This window comes from Filicampus tigris, chromosome 18 (genome assembly GCF_054856515.1).
Source record: "Filicampus tigris isolate MCC_2025a chromosome 18, RoL_Ftig_1.0, whole genome shotgun sequence".
NCBI lineage: Eukaryota > Metazoa > Chordata > Actinopteri > Syngnathiformes > Syngnathidae > Filicampus > Filicampus tigris.
In genome coordinates, this window is record NC_141234.1 from 15,783,477 (window position 1) to 15,790,976 (window position 7,500).

Consider the following 7,500-nt stretch of genomic DNA (forward strand, 5'->3'; position numbering starts at 1 on the left):
CTGGAAATGGCCAGTGATGGAGGGGATGACGAAGAGCTCAGGGCCATCGCTGCATGGATTGGGGACGCAAGTGGTTTGCCTGAAACAATGGAGTCGTATGCGTCGGATCTGATCTCCGAGCTGGGAGGAGGCGTGGTATCGCTCAAGAGACCCCCGAAACCGGTAAAGATAACCAAGATCCTGAAAAAAGGTGGGACAAGGAGAAAATTAAGACAGGAGAAATATAGAGAGTACCAGAACCTATATAAGGTCGATAAGAGCAGACTAATGGACATGGTACTGAATGGAGGCGCAGCTGACAGATGCAAGATACCACTGAATGAAATACAGGAGGTATTTCGACAAAGGTGGGAGAAGGATACAGAATTTAAGGGTCTGGATGGTTTTGTCTCGATCAAAGGGGCGTCAAACGAAGAGTTGAATACACCCATCCTGGGTAAGGAGGTCAGATCGAACCTGATCAAGATGGCTAATGGCACGGCACCGGGACCAGACAGGATCAGTAAAAAGGCATTACTGAACTGGGACCCGTGTGGGAGGCAACTGGCACGGCTGTACACAGCATGGTTGATAAATGGGGCGATCCCGAGGGCCTTTAAAGAGTGCAGAACACGACTGCTGCCGAAATCGACGGACCCAAACGAACTTAAAACAATAGCGGGATGGCGACCCGTAACCATTGGGTCAATGGTACTAAGACTATTTTCAAGAATCATAACAATGAGACTAGGGCGTGCATGCCCTATAAATCCCAGACAAAGGGGATTCCTGGCAGAGGCTGGTGGGTGTGGAGAGAATCTGATGATACTTGATGAAGTGGTGAGACACTCAAAATCAGGAGGAAAATCACTAGCGGTCGTGTTCGTGGACTTTGCGAAGGCGTTCGATTCAGTGGCACATGAGCATATCCTGTGTGCTCTAAGACGGCGGGGTGTTGACAACCATGTGGTGGAGTTGATAAGGAACTCCTATGTGGACTGCGTGACCAGGATAGGTTGTGGAAAGGCCAAAACCGAACCTATTAAAATGAAGGTTGGAGTGAAGCAAGGCGACCCGATGTCCCCACTGCTATTCAACCTTGCTATGGATCCTCTCATCCATAGCCTAGAGATGGCTGGTTCTGGTATGGAATGGGGTGAACGCAAGCTCACCACGCTGGCCTTTGCCGATGATCTGGTATTGGTGAGTGACTCAAGGAGAGGCATGGTACACAATCTAATGATGTTGGAGGAATTCTGCCACAAAACGGGGTTGAAGGTACAACCCAAGAAATGTCATGGATTCTGGATCGATGAAGGAGTGATAAGCATGAATGATCCATGGACAATATGTGATACTAATATCCACATGATACCGATAGGGGAGTCGGTAAGGTATTTGGGGGTCAAATTTGGTCCCAGTGGCATAGTTCCTCCGGACATCAGGTTGGAGGTACAATCAATGGTTGAGAAAATTGGCAGGGCACCACTCAAACCATCCCAAAAGATCACACTGCTCAAATATTATGCCTTGCCGAAAGTCATTTACGGTGCAGACATGGGAAAGGTATCGGTAACCAATCTGATCAGGACGGACAGGATGGTCAGAAGGGCGGTAAAGGAATGGCTCCATCTAGCTGAGTCCACAGCTAATGGTCTGCTATATTCCAGAAACAAAGATGGTGGCATCGGAATAGCCAAACTGGAAAGTACCATCCCGTCAACACGGGTCAAGAGATACTGGCGGATGTGCTCGTCAGATGACCTGTGGATTCGAACGCTGGCACAAAAACTTGTGCTGAAACCCACATGGGCTATGTGGTGGACGAAAGCAGGAGGGGTAACGGGCTCCCACCCCACACTGAATAAAGATGAAAGGGAACGGAAACCGATGGTAAGAGAGCTTAACATGCCCGACTGGAGGCGGAATGAAAATATGGCATGGAGCGTGTTGCAGATGCAGGGTACAGGAGTGGAGCTATTCAGAGGTGATGCGATCAGCAACTCGTGGATAGCTGAACCTACAGCGGTAGGATTCAATCAGAGAAGCTTCCTGATGGGACTAGCACTAAGGGCGGGTGTGGTACCCACTCGCGAATTCCTTTCGCGAGGGAGGAATAAAAGAGGAGCAACATGTAGGAGATGCGGAAAAGGACCGGAAACATGTGCGCACATTATTGGCCAATGTGCCTATCTCAAAGGGAACAGAATCAACCGTCACCATAAAATCTGCGACATTCTAGCCACTGAAGCAGAACGATGGGGGTGGCAAGTGATGAGGGAATTCAGGGTGCTGGCCCCTGACAGACGTCTCAGGATACCAGACATGGTCTGTAAAAAGAATGGTAAGGTCTTGGTGCTGGATGTCACCATAAGATACGATGGAGACCATGATATCCTGGAAAGGGCAGCACAGGAGAAGGTGGAGAAATACGCACCAATAATGGCACAAGTTGCTATGTTGCTGAAGGCCGATGAAGTCAAGGTCGTGGGCTTCCCAGTGGGCGCCAGAGGAAAGTGGCCCACAATGAACAACAGAACACTGAAACTGCTGGAGGTACCGGTAAGCAGAAGACACGACCTTGCCAAATTGATTAGTAGAAGGACACTGTTGGCCTCGGTAGATATGTTAAAGGTATTCATGGTGAAGTAACACGGTTCATAAAGTGTTACTGGTTAACAGTGGAGAGCGATGACCGGGAAAAGAAAAAAAGAAAAAAAAAAAAAAAAAAATATATATATATATAAAATAAGCAATACGTATATATATGTAACAATATATATACATTATCATGAGCGTGAAGGTACAGGAGTGTGTCAATCGAGGAATGGGGGGCCAACATTGGGCGCGTTGACCCCTGGGTTGACATAGGCGATCAAGCCTGCCCAAACAAATCTCTCAGGTTGGAAACCTGAACTTCCGGAATTCCTAGGCGACCAGGGCCTACATAAGTGAGACTACAATGAGCTTTCTCTCTTCTTTACTCTTCTTGAGCGAGACCACCACCGAGCTTTCTCTCTTTACTCTTGCCGTCCTTGCATTGATGATCCTCAGACCGGGATGGTTCTAGATGCATCTATAACAATGTTAAGGGTGATGGGGGAGCAATGCGTGCTATTCAATGTAGCCTCGGAGGGGTCTCTATCCTTCTCCCCAACGGGCTGCATGTGCCAGGGAAGGAAACCGATTGGATGCACGTCGTTGCTCTCTAGCCTCTGTAAGCTGGATGCGAGTTGGGTAGTAGTTTGATCCGGATGAGAAATCATCCGAGTAAAAATCAGTCAACGGGAATGAAACTTTCCTCTCCTCGAAGGGCAATAGCCCCAACTCCGTTCAGCGAGAGGTAAGGAGATTGTCTGGAAAAGGAGAGCGGGTGAGCAGCGGCCGGGGTGACTCCCTAAAACGCGCGGCAGTGGGATTCTCGTGCAGAGAAGGTGGACGAAGGGCTGATTCCCTCCCTCTGTGTGGGAGGTTACAGCATCATCCATTCGAAGCACAGCACTAGATGAACGCTTACTCGACGGCCGAGGATAAAAACGCCGAAATGCAGCGTCGGGGGTGTTCGAAAGGCTGGCGCCTTCGGCGCCAGCTGGACGGCGCCTTCGGCGCCGCCCAGAAGTAGCCAAATGCCTCGTCATCAAGAAATTGAAGGTTCGGGTATGAAGTGTACCGGTGCTGTCCATAAAGGAGGGTGGAACATGGGCATTCCCACCCCACCAAGGCTAGTACAGTGATAGTTGCTCTGGCTGCACCTCCACGTGGTTCCGCCGCTAACGTTGACTGAGTAACAACTGTAAGTTGACGGCTAACGCAGCCTGCCCGCAAAGGGAGAAGGAATTGACCAACCCTTCCCCTAGAATGGTCACTATTCATCATGGAAAAGTCCACAATAATAAATACCGGCCAGGATCGTCGTTCTGGTGTATCAAAATCGACGGAGGCGCAGCTTGGTGAGGGGCTGTGGCTGCTCGGGCAACCTCCCCTGGATGTGTGGATGGTGACACACATGCCGGAAGGACAGATCCACCATAAGATAACAGGCAAAAGGAACGGCAACTCACTATGGTGTGATGAAACTGAACAACTCACAACAAAGAAAATATGCATGGAAGGAACGGAAAGGTCGGCACAGAAAGGTGGAAGCGAAAACTCCCTAGCAAGGAAGTCCACGCCACCAGACATGCAGTCCCAAGAGGGCGATCAGCGAAGCCGTGGGAGCGGAAGGACCTTGGCTGGTAATACTCTTGGGAAACCCTCAGAGGATTCTAAATTAAAGATCACTGGAAGCTCGCCAATGAGAGTAGAGTCGAAGGTGATTGTGCAGAAACCTCAGCCAGTACCAGAGGCCGAAAGAAAATGTGTGTTGCAGGTACGGAAATCTCCGGGTAAAGAAATGGAAAAGTCCCCCAATAAGGTGAACAGCCCAGGTTCACCATGTCATAATGTTGTGATAACGGTGCCAAGGATATCGCTCTCATGTCCAATATGTGGGTTAAATGTATGGGGTGTATGGCTACTAGCTAAACACTTTACGGCACGACATAGGAAGTATGTGGTGAGATATGCATGCCAGAAATGCGATAAAAGATCAGCGAGTTGCCACTCCATTGCATGCCATGTACCCAAATGCAGAGGCACATATAGCCGAGTGGATAACAACCATAGTTTCTCCTGTGATATTTGCTACAGGAGATTCACAAAAGCAGTGGGAGTATCGCAACATAAGAGACATGCACACCCCATACAATGGAATGAAATAAAGATGGAAAAACTCAATACTGGACGGGAGCGATACAAAGGCAAGAAAGGTGAATGTACCAACGATAAGGGGAATATTGAAACTATAAAGAGCACTAAGGGCGTATGGCCCATCTGCGGCAAACACACAACTGAAAGAAAGGCACTAGGACTGGTGAGGTTGAAAAGACGACTCCTGCATGGGGGCGTGGCAAGCGATGGCCCAGAGGAAAAACAAAACATGGCAAACCCTGAAGGCTCAGAAGGAGTAAGAACCGCAAAGGATCTACATGAAAATGGATGTGTAAAAAAGATCCGTAAAATGCTGGAAATGGCCAGTGATGGAGGGGATGACGAAGAGCTCAGGGCCATCGCTGCATGGATTGGGGACGCAAGTGGTTTGCCTGAAACAATGGAGTCGTATGCGTCGGATCTGATCTCCGAGCTGGGAGGAGGCGTGGTATCGCTCAAGAGACCCCCGAAACCGGTAAAGATAACCAAGATCCTGAAAAAAGGTGGGACAAGGAGAAAATTAAGACAGGAGAAATATAGAGAGTACCAGAACCTATATAAGGTCGATAAGAGCAGACTAATGGACATGGTACTGAATGGAGGCGCAGCTGACAGATGCAAGATACCACTGAATGAAATACAGGAGGTATTTCGACAAAGGTGGGAGAAGGATACAGAATTTAAGGGTCTGGATGGTTTTGTCTCGATCAAAGGGGCGTCAAACGAAGAGTTGAATACACCCATCCTGGGTAAGGAGGTCAGATCGAACCTGATCAAGATGGCTAATGGCACGGCACCGGGACCAGACAGGATCAGTAAAAAGGCATTACTGAACTGGGACCCGTGTGGGAGGCAACTGGCACGGCTGTACACAGCATGGTTGATAAATGGGGCGATCCCGAGGGCCTTTAAAGAGTGCAGAACACGACTGCTGCCGAAATCGACGGACCCAAACGAACTTAAAACAATAGCGGGATGGCGACCCGTAACCATTGGGTCAATGGTACTAAGACTATTTTCAAGAATCATAACAATGAGACTAGGGCGTGCATGCCCTATAAATCCCAGACAAAGGGGATTCCTGGCAGAGGCTGGTGGGTGTGGAGAGAATCTGATGATACTTGATGAAGTGGTGAGACACTCAAAATCAGGAGGAAAATCACTAGCGGTCGTGTTCGTGGACTTTGCGAAGGCGTTCGATTCAGTGGCACATGAGCATATCCTGTGTGCTCTAAGACGGCGGGGTGTTGACAACCATGTGGTGGAGTTGATAAGGAACTCCTATGTGGACTGCGTGACCAGGATAGGTTGTGGAAAGGCCAAAACCGAACCTATTAAAATGAAGGTTGGAGTGAAGCAAGGCGACCCGATGTCCCCACTGCTATTCAACCTTGCTATGGATCCTCTCATCCATAGCCTAGAGATGGCTGGTTCTGGTATGGAATGGGGTGAACGCAAGCTCACCACGCTGGCCTTTGCCGATGATCTGGTATTGGTGAGTGACTCAAGGAGAGGCATGGTACACAATCTAATGATGTTGGAGGAATTCTGCCACAAAACGGGGTTGAAGGTACAACCCAAGAAATGTCATGGATTCTGGATCGATGAAGGAGTGATAAGCATGAATGATCCATGGACAATATGTGATACTAATATCCACATGATACCGATAGGGGAGTCGGTAAGGTATTTGGGGGTCAAATTTGGTCCCAGTGGCATAGTTCCTCCGGACATCAGGTTGGAGGTACAATCAATGGTTGAGAAAATTGGCAGGGCACCACTCAAACCATCCCAAAAGATCACACTGCTCAAATATTATGCCTTGCCGAAAGTCATTTACGGTGCAGACATGGGAAAGGTATCGGTAACCAATCTGATCAGGACGGACAGGATGGTCAGAAGGGCGGTAAAGGAATGGCTCCATCTAGCTGAGTCCACAGCTAATGGTCTGCTATATTCCAGAAACAAAGATGGTGGCATCGGAATAGCCAAACTGGAAAGTACCATCCCGTCAACACGGGTCAAGAGATACTGGCGGATGTGCTCGTCAGATGACCTGTGGATTCGAACGCTGGCACAAAAACTTGTGCTGAAACCCACATGGGCTATGTGGTGGACGAAAGCAGGAGGGGTAACGGGCTCCCACCCCACACTGAATAAAGATGAAAGGGAACGGAAACCGATGGTAAGAGAGCTTAACATGCCCGACTGGAGGCGGAATGAAAATATGGCATGGAGCGTGTTGCAGATGCAGGGTACAGGAGTGGAGCTATTCAGAGGTGATGCGATCAGCAACTCGTGGATAGCTGAACCTACAGCGGTAGGATTCAATCAGAGAAGCTTCCTGATGGGACTAGCACTAAGGGCGGGTGTGGTACCCACTCGCGAATTCCTTTCGCGAGGGAGGAATAAAAGAGGAGCAACATGTAGGAGATGCGGAAAAGGACCGGAAACATGTGCGCACATTATTGGCCAATGTGCCTATCTCAAAGGGAACAGAATCAACCGTCACCATAAAATCTGCGACATTCTAGCCACTGAAGCAGAACGATGGGGGTGGCAAGTGATGAGGGAATTCAGGGTGCTGGCCCCTGACAGACGTCTCAGGATACCAGACATGGTCTGTAAAAAGAATGGTAAGGTCTTGGTGCTGGATGTCACCATAAGATACGATGGAGACCATGATATCCTGGAAAGGGCAGCACAGGAGAAGGTGGAGAAATACGCACCAATAATGGCACAAGTTGCTATGTTGCTGAAGGCCGATGAAGT